Here is a 16,014-nt window from a genome sequence, read left to right as displayed (position 1 = left end):
TACTGGGAGGAGAAATGAGGAGGGGCTGTTTGTGCAGAGTCACTTTCATAACAGTCCCCAGCACTTTCCCTGACGTCTTTCAGTTACCTGGAGACTCTGGCTCAGAATTTAGTATTAACAGGGCCCAGGGCTGCCCTAGGGGGCTAGGACCAGCTGGAGAAAGTCATCCCCTGGGCCGGGCAGAGAAGCAGCTTTAATTCAGGTCACTTCCCAGCACAGAACCCCGCTGGGGGAGCAGCAGCTGCCAAGCCTGGTCTCCCAGATCACAATGGAGGCTGCAGCATCTGACCCAGGAAGCTGAACCCCAGTATCCTGAGCAGAGAGGGACAGAGCGTTTGAGCAGCTTCCCTCCTTTAGCTCTCTGGGGAGAGCAGCTAATGAGAGCCCCTCCTCAGAGGAAGAATTGCTGATCTCATTTGCCCCACTGTCCATCCGGAGTCACTCCTTGTCTTTCCATACAGTGACTCTGGATTAACAATGGTCTCAATGAAATCAGAGTTCAGAAAGAATGAGTCCAGAACGCTGGGGAAGGGACCATTGTGCGGCAGTGCTGACCCCCCTCCCACCTCCCTCACCCCCCAGATCCAGGACAAGGACTGGACAATGGACTGAACAATCTAGGACAATGGAACTGGAAGTTCCTGCAGTTTTCAAGAGGGGAGAAGAGGAAAAATCTTTGATTTCACCTCACAGTGTTTGATAAGTGGCTAGAAAGTTATCACAGTGACTGGGCGTGGCCGGGGAATGTCGGGCAGTGCTTGGAGCCAGGATTCTGGCATAAGCTAATCAGGGAGAAGAAGCGAGGAGCAGCCCCTAGAGCCCCAGCCAGCCCCCCCCCCAGATATTCCCTGGGACCCAGCCCCCAGAGTCCCTGGCCAGGGACCTCAGATACCCCTCAGAGCCCCACCGGCCAGAGAACCCCCACCAGACCGTCACTGCCAGGCTGGGAATCCCAAAAGGTTCCACCCCCCAAGAGACTCCAACAGCCAAAGACCCCCCAAAAGGGACCCCCACTGGGAACTCAGTCCCTCACTGCCTGCCTAGGACCCCTCCCCCCCCGCCCTCCAGCAGGATCTGCCCTGCCCTTTGCCTGGCACCCCCTCCTCCCCCCTGCGGGATCCCCTGATGCTTTACAGGGGCACCCCCTGGCCTAGCGCCGGGGATTCTCCCACACACACTCTGTGCACTGGGCACGGCAGCGATCCCAGGAGTCTGCGGGGGAAGCCCAGACAGAGCCCCTGGCACAGCACCAGGCTCCCTCTAACCCCCTGTCCCGCCTCCCCAAGAGACGCCCACCCCGGCTGTTCTGCAGCCACCAGGCCCCCAGCGATACCCACCTCCAGGACCCACAGCCTCAGGGCTGGGCACATCACAACCACCCCCTGAAACCCCCAATCTCCAGAACCCACCAACCTCACTAGGGTACCCCCTGCCCAGCCACCCAGAGGCCTCCCCCCACCACAATCCCCCTTCAGCTGCTATCTCCCCCCACAGCCCCACCCCCACCCAGCAACACTGTTACCTCACAGTGCCTGAGAAGTGGATAGAAAGTGACCACCGCCCCCTGCTGGCCAGTCACACAGGCAGAGGGAGCCCTGGGGGATGTCTCTTGAACTGGAGTATGGAAGGCCTGGAGGGACAAAATAGGTAAGAAATGTCCATGGCCTGTCACTAGCAAATAATGGCCACCCTGGATCCACCCCAGAGGTGGCTACATCTTAGCACTGTGGGAAGCAACCCCTCACAGAGGCCATTTGTCATGGGGTTTGGGATACTTCTAGACCCACACTGCACTCAGAGTGACCTCCTCATCCCGTGCCAGCTGGAGAAAAGAAAAGAGTCCAGCCAACTCTCCCATTAATAGCTGGGAACCACTGATCCCCAAACATGGGGAGGCCTCTGACTTTGATGGGTATTAAATATGTGGCTGGTCTCTTTCTTCGGCAAACATTTTAACAGAGATAAAGGAGGGAACAAATGATTCACAAAGGAGACGGGAAAGATGATCTCTGACAATTTTACCCCCTACAACATCCAGGATGGAGAAGAACTCAAGGCAACAGGTTCCCTCGAAGGAAGAAATTGCTGGGATTTAGAAACATAGAGAACAGCCTCAAACCCCAGAGGATTTTTAACTGACATTTGATAATGACATAGAAAGAGGCAAAACCTGAGCTTTGAGAGCAACGTTCAGAAATGAAAGAGTTCCCAATCTGAGACATTTTGGATCCACTTTGCAAATTATAGAGAGGAAAGTGGAAAATCAGAGGGATTTTATATCAGTTGTTGATAGGAGGTAAAATCTGAGTGTTTCACATGAATATCTGATAAATGAATAAAGAGGAAATGGGCAACATTTGCAAACATTTTATATCCAGGTTCAAGAATCTGAGCAAAGGTGTAAACCTGAGATTTTCTTGGTATTTTATAATTAGAGAGACAGGGGTAAATCTCAGGGCATATTCAATTAGAAATAGACAACTAGAGAGCAGTGGGGCAAATGTTTAGGGTATTTTATATGAACCTTTGAGATTTGCACAGAAAATGTGTCACAAACTGAGTATTTGATAACATGAGAGAAAAACACCAAGATCTGAGGGGATTTTATATTGCTGTTAACGAACTAGTGGTAGAAGATGAAAGAACAAGGAGTAATGGTCTCAAGTTGCAGAGGGGGAGGTTTAGGTTGGACATTAGGAAAACCTTTTTCACTAGTAGGGTGGTGAAGCACTGGAATGGGTTACCTAGGGAGGTGGTGGAATCTCCTTCCTTAGAGGTTTTTAAGGTCAGGCTTGACAAAGCCCTGGCTGGGATGATTTAGTTGGGTTTGGTCCTGCTTTGAGCAGGGGGTTGGACTAGATACCTCCTGAGGTCCCTTCCAACCCTGAGATTCTATGATTCTATGATTTTATGAAAACGGGGACTGTTGGACTGGATTTTATACGACTGTCCAATACATGAACACAAAGTAATGGTTCCCCCACCCCGACCATTGCCATGGGCAGCAGGGAGCCCTTTGAGGAGCTGATTAAAAGGGCAAGGGGGCAAAACCTGAGCTTTGAGAGCAATGTTCAGAAATGAAAGAGTTCCCAATCTGAGACATTTTGGATCCACTTTGCAAATTATAGAGAGGAAAGTGGAAAATCAGAGGGATTTTATATCAGTTGTTGATAGGAGGTAAAAGGGGGGAGCTGGAAGGTCCCTGGATAAAGGAAGGGGGCAGCAATGGGGGATGGGCGGGTGACTGGCAACTGATGGTTGGGGGCAACTGTGTTGGTAGTTAGGGGGCAACAACTGGGATTGGGAAATGGGGGTCTGGGCAGTCCCCACGGGGGACACGTGCACCTCCCTTCCCTGCCCTGGCAGAGACCCGGCATCTCCTAGAAGATCAGGGCTGGAAGGGACCTCAGGAGGTGTCTAGTCCAACCCCCTGCTCAAAGCAGGGCCAATCCCCAACTAAATCCCCAAATGGCCCCCGCAAGGAGTCAGCTCCCAGCCCTGGGTTTAGCAGGCCAGTGCTCCAACCACTGAGCCATCCCACCCACACTCCAGGGGCAGCCATGTGCTGGGGAATGACTCAGGGCAACAATTTCCCACCTACACAAGGACAAATCGCTGCAGATAAAATGGGTGGGAAAATGCCCCTCACTAGAGAAGATTTTAAACTGACGTTTGAGACTCATGGGGAGAACGGGGGAAATCGGGGGGGATGGGAGAGCTGATCATTGGAGGGGATGGGGGGGAATCGCCCCAGATTTTATAGCCCCGTGTGAGACACTGAGAGAGAAAAGGGGCAGAACTAGAGACAATTTGTATCGGGGGTGAGAGGCAAGTGGCACAAACAGGGACAGGATCCAATTAACGCCCCTCCCCCCTTCGCCCGCCCGCCACTTCCCCCCCCCCAGGAATTTCCTGGCTGCACAGAGACAGTTCAACCCCCCCACCCCCCGCGTCCCACTGACCTTCCCCTCCCTACAACTCCAGCTTCTCCCCTCCCTGCCTGACACCCCCCATCTCCCCCCACACCACAGGGGATCCCCCCTGCCAGGCCCCAGTCTCTGCCCCCCAAATCCCACTGGGGCTGAGGCAGCTCTGAGGCTTCTCCCAGGTTCCCCGGGGCAGAGTCACTTTCCTGCCCAGCCCCAGTGCCCCCCCCCGGGGTCTCTCACTCCCCGGGGGGCTCCGTGGGAGGCTGGACACCAGGGATGCAGGACGGCAGGAATGGGGGTGACAGGCCTCCTGTTCCTCAGTCTCACGGCGGGACCGAGGGGGCTCGTCACTCTCCGGCTCGGGAGCCCTGGGAAGACCCGACCGTGGAGGGGCCGTCGCTGGGGGGGACGGCCCCGCGCAGGCGCTGAGCACGTCCTTACATCACTTCTGTGGCGGGAAAAGTGCTGAGGATATGGAACGCTGAGGGCTGGTTTTGGCGGGAAAATCCGGTTTGGACTGGTTTGAGCCTGTCCCCTGATGGTAAACAAGTCCCCTCTCAGAGATGGAGTCCAGGGGTCAATAGTTCATATGCTCCAGCTTGGATCTTATTTTAAAGCCAGTGATTTACTTCATAAACATCTTATTAACCAACTAATTGAACATATTGAACAGTTCATACTTCTTACACCTAACAATGAGATTAAAAAAACAACAACACAGACAAACCTTATCGGTAACAGCTAATGTCCTAACTGGGAAATCAGCAGCGGTTTGTAGCGGGGGGAGCGCACAGTCTGAATGTGTATGACCCGACCCCAGCCCCCAGCCCCACATAGCAGTGGGGCTTGGCACTCTCTGTGCATTGGTGTGGTGGCTGAGTGGTTCACCAAGCAGTGACAATCCAAGGAGGTTCCCTGAGTCAGTCTCACTCCTGAGGAGATTCTGCACCAAAAAAATTCTGTGCACAATATTTTAAAATTCTGCAAATTTTATTTGTCAATAAATAAGTGTGGAGGCTCCAGCATGGCAGTGGGGAGCACAGGCTGCTGGATGCACAGAGGTGGGAGCAGCAAAGAATCCTGTGGCACCTTATAGACTAACTGACGTTTTGCAGCATGAGCTTTCGTGGGTGAATACCCACTTCGTCGGATGCAAGAGGTGGGAGATCACCCTGCAGCCCCCTCTCCCATCCAGTGAAACAGACTTGGTGGTGAGGCTGCACCTCTCTGCTGCCTACTCCAGGAGCCCTAAAAAGACTCCCCAGAACTGCTCATGAGGGGCACATGTGCCTTCCCCTTGCTTCCCCATCAGAAAGTCAGAAAGCCTGAGCAGCTGACCCCGGATGATTTGAAAGGGCCTGGGGGCTCCTGCCACCACTACCGGCAGCACAGCGGGACTAAAGTGGATTCCTGCCCACCCTGGCTCCGCACGGCTCACCACTCCCAGAAGCATCTGGCACATCCCTGCGGCCCCCGTGGGGTGTCTCTCTCGCACGCTGCCCCCACCCCAAGTGCCAACTCTGCCATTGGAACTGCGGCAATGAGAGCTGCAGGGGTGGTGCCAGCGGGCAGTGGTGCCAGGAGACCCATGCCCCCCGGGCCTCCTCCATGTAGGAGTTGCTGCCAGATGGGGGTGTGGGTCACTTTCGGGAGCTGCCCAAGATAGGTGCCACACCCCAACCCTCTGCCACAGCCCAGATCCCACACCCCGCCCACACCCAAACTCCCTCCCAGAGCCCACCACTGCCCCCCAACTCCCTGCCTCAGCCCAGAGCCCACATCCAAACTCCCTCCCAGGGTCCACCCCCCGCCTCCCCTGCACCCCAACCCCCTGCCCATCCCAGAGCCTGCACCTCATGTACCCAAACTCCCTCCCACAGCTTTGGGGGGGGCGAGGAAAGACGGGCAGGACTTGGACCATTCTGGGCATCACCAAAAGTTATATAAACCTGGTGACGCTGAGCTGGAGCCTTAGTCACTGCACATCTCTCTCCTTACAGCGGGGGACTCTATGGGGCAGGGCGCTGCTGGGGGTTTATTCCTTCCTTTAATGGCTGTGGAAGGGGGAACAGGGAGAGAATTTGCTCCTCTGTTCTCTGCGGAACACGTGCAGGCAGCGGGATTATTTCCAGGGCTGTAACAAAACACAAGCTAGCAGACGGGGGGAAGGGATTTCCTGCAGGATCTATTCCCAGTGCAGCTCCCAAGCTGTACCCTGGCGAGCTGTGCCCAGGGGATTTAGATGCTTTATGTAAGGGGACTGTTGCCCCCTTACTAACATTCAGTGGGGGTGTTTGGTTGCTAGCTCCCAGCACTAAAAAGGGAGGGGTTGATGGGAAATCAGGAGCCTGAGACTGACAGTCCCCAGGAACAATGTGGAGAGACCAGTGCTCCAGGTCAGCCTGATTGACAGGGCGGGCAGGCTATTCAAGGAGTCAGGAGGCCAGGGGGGTCCCATCCTCCCTGTGAGCTGCAATTGACTGAGTCACATGGAGTGGGGCCGAGCTAAGGAGAGAGCAGGGGACCCAAGCTGAGCTGATGGTAGCAGAGCTGCAGCCCCAAAGCCAGAGCACAGCCCAGAGAGAGCAGCCCTGCCCTGGAAGCAGAGCTGTAACAACTGGAGCCAGAGAGGCCAGACAAGCAGCCCGGGGAGCTGAAGGCAGAGCAGCAGCAGCAGCAGCCGTGCTGAGGCAGAGCGGAGCAGGAGCAGTCCAGAGCTGGGTGCGGTGAGCAGCTGGGGAGAGTGAGGGGGACCCTTGTCAGTGGGCCCAGCACTGGGAGACGCCTCAGCCAAGAGGCCCTGCAGGCCAGACTTGGAGGGGGATCGTAACCCTGACAGGGCGGGGGTGATGCTGGGGAGAAGGGTCCTGCCACCCAGAGCCTGAGAGTGTGTGGCCACCGCCAGAGCAAGTGTCCAACCTGCAGCGTCCCTGCAGCACAGCCAGGGCCTGAGGAGGCGGCCTGGGACCTACAAGGAACAGATTGTGAAGTGCCCTGATGTCCAGAGACACTTTTTGTGATGGTCCCTGCCACAGAGCGGGGTGATGTGTTTTCCTTTAACCTTTCCCATTTTTTCTTATTTTTAAAATGTTATTGTTAATTAAATAACTTGTATTTGCTTTAAATTGTATGATGTGATCAGTGGGTCAGGGAGGTGCGCAGTGCAAAGAGAGGGACACCCTAGCCCCTGTCCTGGGTGACCACAGCAGGGTTGATGGGGTCGAGTCCCCCAGGAATCCTGGACCCAGCCTTGTTGGGGTTACGAGGACTCTGCCAGACAGGAGAGTGGAAGGGGAGTCCTCAAGGGCAGGGAGGCCTCTGGGTAAAGGAAGTGGGAGCGAGGACTCAGTTCCTTTTGCCAGCCCACTTCACCGGGGTAGTGCAGAAGCCAGGAAAGTTCCCCACAATAGCAGGACCATTCCCCCACTTACAGATACAGTACCAGGCACGTAGAAGGATTTCCCCTTCTGAGTCATGGAAGCAGAAATTGACTTTTCCTTTCCAAATTTAGCTAATGTTCAGAAAGAGAAACTAGCACCTGCCTTCCAGACTTGAACACCTCAAAATTCAGGAGTGCTGGAGCTCAATTTGGGCAGCTATTATTTCATTTCTCCCAAATCAAAAATACTGATCCACTGTCATTTGCTGTAGAAAAAGTAGGATAAAATTGAGCAAGAAATGCTTCCCAGGGGTTATTAGGACTGGAATTGCTATTTTCAACAGCCATTGCCATTTTTTTCTAGTTTTGTTTGTTTGAAAGTGATATTGCACTGGCAAATTCCCCATAGAAACAAAGAATAATAAAGGCACCTCAACTTTTCCTCATTTATGGAGGACAGTCTTATAATATGCATCCAGGTATCCTCCAATCACACAAGCTGAAAATTGTTCCATTTTACTGCAGTTCTGTAACCATATGGGAACCAATCCTGTCTGTGTTCTGTGCACATCCAAAATTCCTGCTGAATGACCCACCCTGGGAGCGAGTTACCAGTGACCCAGGGCTGGGGTGGAAGGAGGGTGCAGTTCGGGGGGAGCACCCAGGCCTGGGGCGGAAGGGGGTGTGTGGGTTGGGGAGCATTGGTGGGGGGGAAGGGGAGAGCCCAGATCTGGGGCAGCACAGGATGTAGGGGGGGAGCCCAGGGCTGGAATGGCAGGAGGGTGTGGGTTGGGGGGGGAAGAGCCCAGGGGTGGGGTGGCAGGGGGGTGCAGGTGTGGGGAGGCCCAGAGCTGCGGCGGCAGCGGGTGCAGGTTGGGGGGAGCCCAGGGCTCGGGCAGCAGGAGGGTGTGAGGGGGAGCCCAGGGCTGGGATAGGGCCAGCCAAATTTTTTTTTGCTTAGGGCGGCAAAAAACCTAGAGCCAGCCCTGCCTCCACGCACTGTGAAGTAGGTAGGAGCGGATCATTATTATCCCTACTTGAAAGAGGGAGAAGCTGAGGCTGAGAAAGGAGAATTGACTTGTCTGAGGTCACACAGCCAGTCAGTGGCAGAGTTGGGAATAGGACCCAAGAGCCCTGATTTTCAAACTAACCATCAGATCTTGAATTTCAGACATTGAATGACCTGAATAAAGTGCTCTCAGATGAGCTCCAGACCAACAACAGTGCACAGGAATTATTCAGCAAGTATTTGAGGAGAACTGCAATGTTAGAGAGAATCATGAACTGCTCAGAGACCATTAATGTAGAGAAGCAGCAAAATTCATCAAACACAGAACTGGTTTTGACTTATTTACTTGTTCTAAAAGAGAACAAGAACCTGAGTCTCCTCCCTGTCAATAACCCCCTGCTCAGCCAATCAGGGTAGAGACTGAGGACGGGAGGCTGAGGGTTCTCACCAGAGAGCCCAAAGGATCGCCCAGGTCATTGGTGGGGATCACTGCGCAAGCACTATTTCAGCCCGACATTTTTGGGTGGATCTCCCACAGTGAGAGCTGCAGAGCACTCCCCCGCAACACACACACACACGCAAACACACACACACACACCTCTCCTGCTGTTGGGAGGGGAACAGGAGAAAGGACAAAAGCAAAAGACAAAGAGAAAGGAGGGAGGGATGGATGGAGGAAAAGATGAAACAAAAAGGACAAACCCCAATGTCCCCAGTGATTCGAAGGGACAAAATCCCAGGTGCACAATAAAATTCTGCCTCCTTAAGCTCGAGTTTTCCATGCCTAGAATTCAACTCTCACCAGATGGATCAGACTGAACAGGTTTCAAACTTCGAGGAGGCTCTTACCTTCTAAACAGGGACGGCTGTTTTCTAGTAAAATCACTACAAGGGAAGGAGAAAACTCGAAAGAGGTTCCTCCTGGCGCTCACGTCCGTGAACCCAAATACTCTCTCAGTCCTCAGAGAGAGACCTGGAGAAGGAGACTTGCTGGAGCAAAGCCACAGGGGGTCTCTGAGGTTTCCCTGGCCCCTCGCCCCTGTCCTGCCTGGCTGATGTCAGCATCTCTCTGTGAGGTCACCACCCCCCCATCACCTTGGACCAATAGGCTGAGGTCCTGCCAAAGGCCTTTGTGATGTCACTGCCACACCCCTCCCTTGCTGGGCTAATGTCCTGCCCCTGGCCAGGCACTTTGCAGGTTTGAGCTACTCCCTGTGGATCACCCCACTCAAGGAGCGTTCGTTCTAGGCAGCAAGCCGGCTAGACAGGGAAACATCAGACGCTGCTCCCAAAGCTACACTCATTTTTTCAGAAATTAGTCGACTTTATGGCCAGAAGAGACCATTAGAGCATCTAATCTGACCCCCTGCATATCACAGGCCTCCTGTGGGACACAATAGTGAGTTTATTACGCAGGGTCCACCCCTCCCTCACTGTGAATAGTACATGAACCAGCCTTGTAATGGAGCTGAGATTTCCCAAGAACTTCAAGCAAAATACACCAGTTTCATAAAACAGATTTATGAACTACGGAAAAATGGAGTTTTAAGGATTATAAGTGGTAGGCATAAAAGATCAAAGTAAGTTACCATGGAAATTAAAGATAAATTCACAATCTAAACTTTACACCTTATTACACTAGGACGTAGTTTAGTTATGCCACAGGAAGGCTGCACATGCTGGGCAGGCTTAAGGCCGGGCTCCCCATGGCAGGAGAGAAGAAGATGACTCGGCCCCTGGAGGGGCAGGCTTGGGCTTCCTGGATCCCATTTGCTCACAGCCAGTGCCCTGCCCCCACTCCCATGTCATTAATGGCTCCCCCAGGTCAGCCAGAATGGAGCAGCGGTTTTCACTCCACCAAGTCCACTTATGGCTTACAGGCAACTCCCAGACCCACCATCTTGGCCAGAAAGGAGCCCACTCAGCCTCACCATTGCTGCTTTTCCTTCCCCCCAGAACCCCGCTTCTCCTGGGCTGCAAGAAGCCATCCCTGGGATGCCAAGAGGCAGGCACAGGATTCTGCCTCCCAGCAGCCAACCGCACCTCCCCCGGCTTTGCAGAACGAATGGTGATGCTCTACTAACCCCATTTAGCCGCAATGATGTGCTTACTTTCTGCCCTGCCTTTCTCAGCTTGACTTTCCTCTTTTGCCCCATTCCTGCCTCACTTCCTCCTTTGGCAAGTCACGCAGAGGAGGCCAGCAGGAAGAGCCGGCCTCCACCGGCCAACCTCCCAGGGCAGAGGAGGCCAAGCCACAAGCCTCCAAAAGGTGACACGCCGCACTCCTCTAGGTTCTCCAGCCTGACGCCAAGGTGCTTTCTCCACTGCTGTCAGCACCCTCTGTCATGCAGGGGTTGGAGTTATCCCACGGACAGGCCAATAGGAGAAGGAGGAGGCCTTCCTGAACAGCAAGGGGATCTGGGAAAAGGAAGCCAGCATGTTTCTGCCTGGTTTTGAACCAGGGACCTTTTGCGTGTTAAGCAAACGTGATAACCACTACACTACAGAAACTCCATCTGCTTGGCTCTTGCTCACCTTGGCACAGACCGATGGACAAACCTGGAGAAAGTGGTGACAGACTTGGGGCCCAGCAGCGCAACGGAAGGCAGTGGACAGAGCCACCCTCGCCTAGAAGCTCCAGCTCATTAAACCACATCTTCAGTCGCTGATGGCCAATGAGAGACCGACATCGCTTGCTATTTTAGCACTTGGAAATGCCATTGGTCAGTCACTGGATCTCTGTAATGCTGTTACAGAACAAAGGAAAATAGAATCTCAGTGTGCAATTCTATACCTTTGGGGGAGCGGCTGTAACCCCCATAATCCTCATTTTCATATCATCGTGATCTTACATATAGAGCATGACTTGTAAGGTATCAGGGAAAGGATATGATCGGCTGAAAGTCACTTCTCTACCCATAGATGTAGACCATTCATGCATATGAAGTTATGAGAATTGTGCAGTGTGGTTGACACTGTGCTGCAAGGTGGGGGAGTCAGCCAAATATTAGCTCCCTAGTGGCAACAGCAAGGAAAGTAACCAACACCCAGACAGGGTGTCAAACAACCCATCGACAGCCATTGCCCAGCAACGGAGCTACAATGCAATGACTCACCTGCATGAGGACACCCCAGGGGAATTGCTCAGACTTGCTTGGAGAGACGCAGTGATGCTCACCTGACTCTGAAGGGGGGAGGGGACAAAGCCATGAGGGAAGAAAGGACATGATAAAAGGAGAGACATTTGCCAGGCTTTATCTCTCTCTGCCACCTACATCTACAGACACCCCCACACCAAGCAACTGAAGCGCTGATGAAAGGGGAGAGCCTGGCTGAAAAGCCACCAGCCAGCCTGTGGTGAGAAGCATCTGAGTTTGTAAGGGTACTGAAAGGGTTAAGATCAGCTTAGAATTAAAAGCAATGAGGAGCCCGGTGGCACCTTAAGGACTAACAGATTTATTTGGGCATAAGCGTTCGTGGGTAAAAAGCCCACTTCTTCAGATGCATGGAGTGCAAATTGCAGATAGAGGCCTAAATATAGATTGGAACATGAAGTGACGGGAGTTACCGTACAAGGGGAGAACCAGTGTTGAAGGCTAATTCAGTCAGAGTGGATGTGGTCCTCTCCCCATAATTGATGGGGAGGTGTCAATACCAAGAGAGGGAAAATTGCTTTTGTCGTGAGCCAGCTACTCCCAGTCCTTATTCAAGCTCAAATTAATGGTGTTAAGTTTGCAAATCAATTGTAACTCTGCAATTTCTCTTTGAAGTCTGTTTTTGAAGTTTTTTTGAATGGCTACTTTGAACTGTTGGGTGTGAATGTATAAATGTGCTATTAACTATACAAATACCATATGGTCTTGTGATCTGGATTCCTGGTTTTCACCCAGGTGGCCTGGGTTCAATTCCCAGTGTGGGAACAATGCAGAGCTTTTGTTCAGAGGAGGAGGCAGGAAATGAAAGGAATGGGAAGGGATCCTGCCAGCAGGGGAGTTGGACAGTGTTGGAAGGGGACTCCAGAAGTGGGGGTGGGGCAGTGGTCTGAGGGGAGATGAGGGAAGGATCCCAGCTCTGTGGGAAGTTGACATTCTGGAGAGCAAGGGCCTGGCATGGGGGGTGGGAAGAGTGAGTGTGTCCCTCTAAACTCACCACCAGCAGACTAGGCAGGCTTGGAAGAATTACGTATTTGTTGGTAAATGTCAATTTCTGTGTAAACACACAACCCAATGGCAAAATCTTCCCATCGATGATAATCAAAACTAACAGATGGGCAAAGTAAGAAACATGTTGCTTGAGAACTTATCCTGTTCTAATCCTCTAGGGTTCCCTTTTGCCTTAGGCTCCACCACGTGGGCATTTCATATCCCTCCTCATTTTCACACAGACACACAATTTCCTTTGCACAGATCCATGAACAGCAAAACCTCCCTGTGTCTATTGTCTGAGCCAGGGCATTCGATTCCAATGAAACCTTCTCTCCTGCAATGGTCAGACAGAGGGACACCTTCCCCCTGGCAGTGAGATATTCACTCTCCTCTTCATGCTGCTGTTGTTATTCCATGAGTCATCAAGGACAGAATAAAAAGCTGAGTTTACTCCAGGGTGAGGAAAGAAAGGAGCCACCAATGCTCTCAAAAATCTCAGTGCCCAGAGAAAACCTGCCTCTGTTATTGGACTCACAGAGGTGCTGGCAATACAACGGGAAAAGGGACTGTCTGAATTTCCAGGGCAGGGAATGAACAATCTACAGCAACATCATTAACCACAAACACACCCTCATCATGCTCCAGCCAGTAGGGAAATGGGCAGGAATTCTTGCTGTTCAGCCATGGCCACACGTACAGAGCTGCACAGCAGTGAGTGTGCTGGGGAAGCTGGTCTGAGCAAACAATTTGTAATGACCCTTCAGTGAGAACAGAACCAGAGTGTAGAGAGGCCCCTGTGTTAAGTGGTTGTGGCTGAGCCTTAGGGAGCTGGGCTAGAAAACCATGGGTGTCTTTCTGTGAAGGTTTGATCCTTGCCAGCTAGGCAAGGCTGGTGTGTGGTGTCTCCATGGCTGCACTTCCAGGGTCTGATCACAACAATGCCACAGGGAGCCAAGCCTAGACATATTCAGAGGCCAAGGCCAGGTCAATGTTTCAAACAGTGAGTCTGTGCTGCTGCAGCTCAGTAATGGAGATGCTCTGTGCCAGGGTTTCTCAAACGTCCTTTCACTGCAACCTCCTTCTGCCAAAATAACTTAATACGTAGCCCTGGAAAGAGGGACCAAACCCCTCCACTTGGGGGGGCAGAGGGGAGTGCCAAAGACTGAGCCCCAGTGGGGGGAGGGCAAAACCAAAGCCTGAGGGATTCAGCCCTGGGTGGGGGGGGCTCAGACTTTTGGCTTCAGCCCCAGGACCCAACAAGTCTAATGCCAGCCCTGGTGACCCCATTAAAACAGGCTCACGACCCACTTTGTGGTCCGGACCCACAGCTTGAGAACCACTGCTCCATGCTGAGGGGGGAGAGTTTTCCTGTTGGTGTAGTCAATCCACTTCCCCAGGAGGTGGCAGCTCTGTCATGGGGAGAAGCTATATCAGTGGGGGTGCAAGCTGTGGTGTTTACCACATTGAAGAAGTTTAATCAAACCCCATTTTTAAAACCACCTGTGGTCTGGGAATGGCAAAGGAGCTCGATGAAGCAGGGTCTGTCCTCAAAGTCCTGGAGATCACGATTCCATACTCCTGTTGTAATGGGGGTATAGCTCAGGGGTAGAGTGTTTGATTGCAGATCAAGTGGCCTTTGTTCAAACCCAAGGACCCTCTTAAAAAAAAAAAGAAAAACATTTTCATTTTCATTCTCCATTATGTTCAGGAGCTCCACCATACGAGGATGCTTGAAATGAATGTGAACACTCAACATTTTGCTGTCCAAATGCATAAAAACCTAGCAAACCTGTCCATCAGCTGAAATCAGTTCCAAGCCTCTAAGTGTCTAGTTTATGTTTTCATCAATTAAACAAAGGTATCATTCCCTGAAGCAGAGCAGAAGCTTGAAATACAGGCAGCATAGGGCCAATATTCATAATGTCAACTACAAAAAATGATTCACATCTAGAGATAGCATCATTATAATCAGCCAATCAGAACCTCTCCATAGACCCCTTACACAACCACTTCTCTGTAATATTGGCTGCAAATATAGAACAGTGGTCGCAACGGTGATCTATACAGTTGCAGATTATGTCAATAACGTCACAGGAGGTGACACGGCATCAGTGAGACTGATACTGGAATACTGCCTCCAGTTTTGGTGTCCTCATTTGAAAAAGATGTGAAATTGGAGCTGGGGCAGCAAAGAGCCACCTAATCTTCTGAGGGCTGAAAAAAATACCTTCTAGTGAGCTATTGAAAGAGGTCAACCTGATTAGCTTATGAAAAGAAGATTGAAAGGTGACTTCATTGAAGTGCCTTAATGGAGAGAAAAGATTGGGTATTTAAGGGCTCTTTAATCTAGCAGAGAAAGGCATAAGAAGACCCAATGGCTGGAAGCTGCAAAGAGACAAATTCATATTACAATTAAGGCACAAAAATTCAACAGCGAGGATGATTCACCACAGGAACAAGCTACCAAGGAAATTGGTGGATTCTCCATCTCCTATGTCATTTAATGAAGACAAGATGCCTTTCTAGAATGTGTTTGCCCCAAAAGTAGCTCTTGTGTCATACAGGACGCCTGTGATATGCAGGGGGTCAGATTAGATGCTCTAATGGTCTCTTCTGGCCATAAAGTCGACTAATTTCTGAAAAACTGAGTGTAGCATTGGGAGCAGCGTCTGATGTTTCCCTGTCTAGCCGGCTTGCTGCCTAGAACGAACGCTCCTTGAGTGGGGTGATCCACAGGGAGTAGCTCAAACCTCCAAAGTGCCTAGGCAGGTGCAGGACATTGGCACAGCAAGGGAGGGGTGTGGCAGTGACATCACAAAGGCCTTTGGCAGGACCTCAGACTATTGGTCCAAGGTGGTGGGAAGGTGGTGACCTCACAGAGAGATGCTGACATCAGCCAGGCAGGACAGGGGCGAGGGGCCAGGGAAACCTCAGAGACCCCTGTGGCTTTGCTTCCACAAGTCTCCTTCTCCAGGTCTCTCTTTGAGGACTGAGGCCTTGTCTACACTATAGGACTATTTCGAATCTACTTAAGTCGAATTTGTGGATTCGACCTTATGAAGTCGAATTTGTGTATCCATACTAAATACACAAATTCGAACTTCTGAGTCCACATTCACGGGGCCAGCGTCGACTTTGGAAGCGGTGCACTGTGGGAAGCTATCCCACAGTTCCCGCACTCCCCGCTGCCCATTGGAATGCTGGGTAGAGCTCGCAATGCCTGCTGGGTGAAAAAATGTGTCGAGGGCGGTTTTGGGTAACTGTCATCATTCAACCGTCACTCACAACAGCCCTCCCTCACTGAAAGCGCCAGCGGGAAATCTGATCGCGCCCTTCTCTGGTCGGTTACAGCGCGGACGCCACTGCACTGCGAGCATGGAGCCCGCTGCGATCATCGCTGCACTTATGGCCGTTGTCAACTCCTCGCACCTTATCGTCCACCTCTTCCACAGCCAGCTGATGAGAAATCGGGCGAGGAGGCTCCGGCAGCGCGGTGAGGAGAGTGGCGCAGGCCTCTCACAAAGCAGGGTACGCCGCGCCGTGGAGATCATG

The 16,014-nt window shown here is 52.2% G+C and overlaps 1 non-coding gene across 1 annotated transcript; it reads right to left on the bottom strand.

Annotated features, from left to right (window-relative positions):
• Window positions 1–10,755: 10,755 nt before the first annotated feature.
• Window positions 10,756–10,828, bottom strand: TRNAV-AAC. Its single transcript has one exon. It is a non-coding gene; the product is annotated as a tRNA-Val (tRNA).
• Window positions 10,829–16,014: the final 5,186 nt, after the last annotated feature.

This window comes from Mauremys mutica, unplaced genomic scaffold (assembly GCF_020497125.1).
Source record: "Mauremys mutica isolate MM-2020 ecotype Southern unplaced genomic scaffold, ASM2049712v1 Super-Scaffold_100046, whole genome shotgun sequence".
Classification (NCBI taxonomy): Eukaryota; Metazoa; Chordata; order Testudines; family Geoemydidae; genus Mauremys; species Mauremys mutica.
The sequence above is the reverse complement of the archived record's forward strand: the minus strand, read 5'-3'. Positions and strand labels throughout refer to the sequence as shown.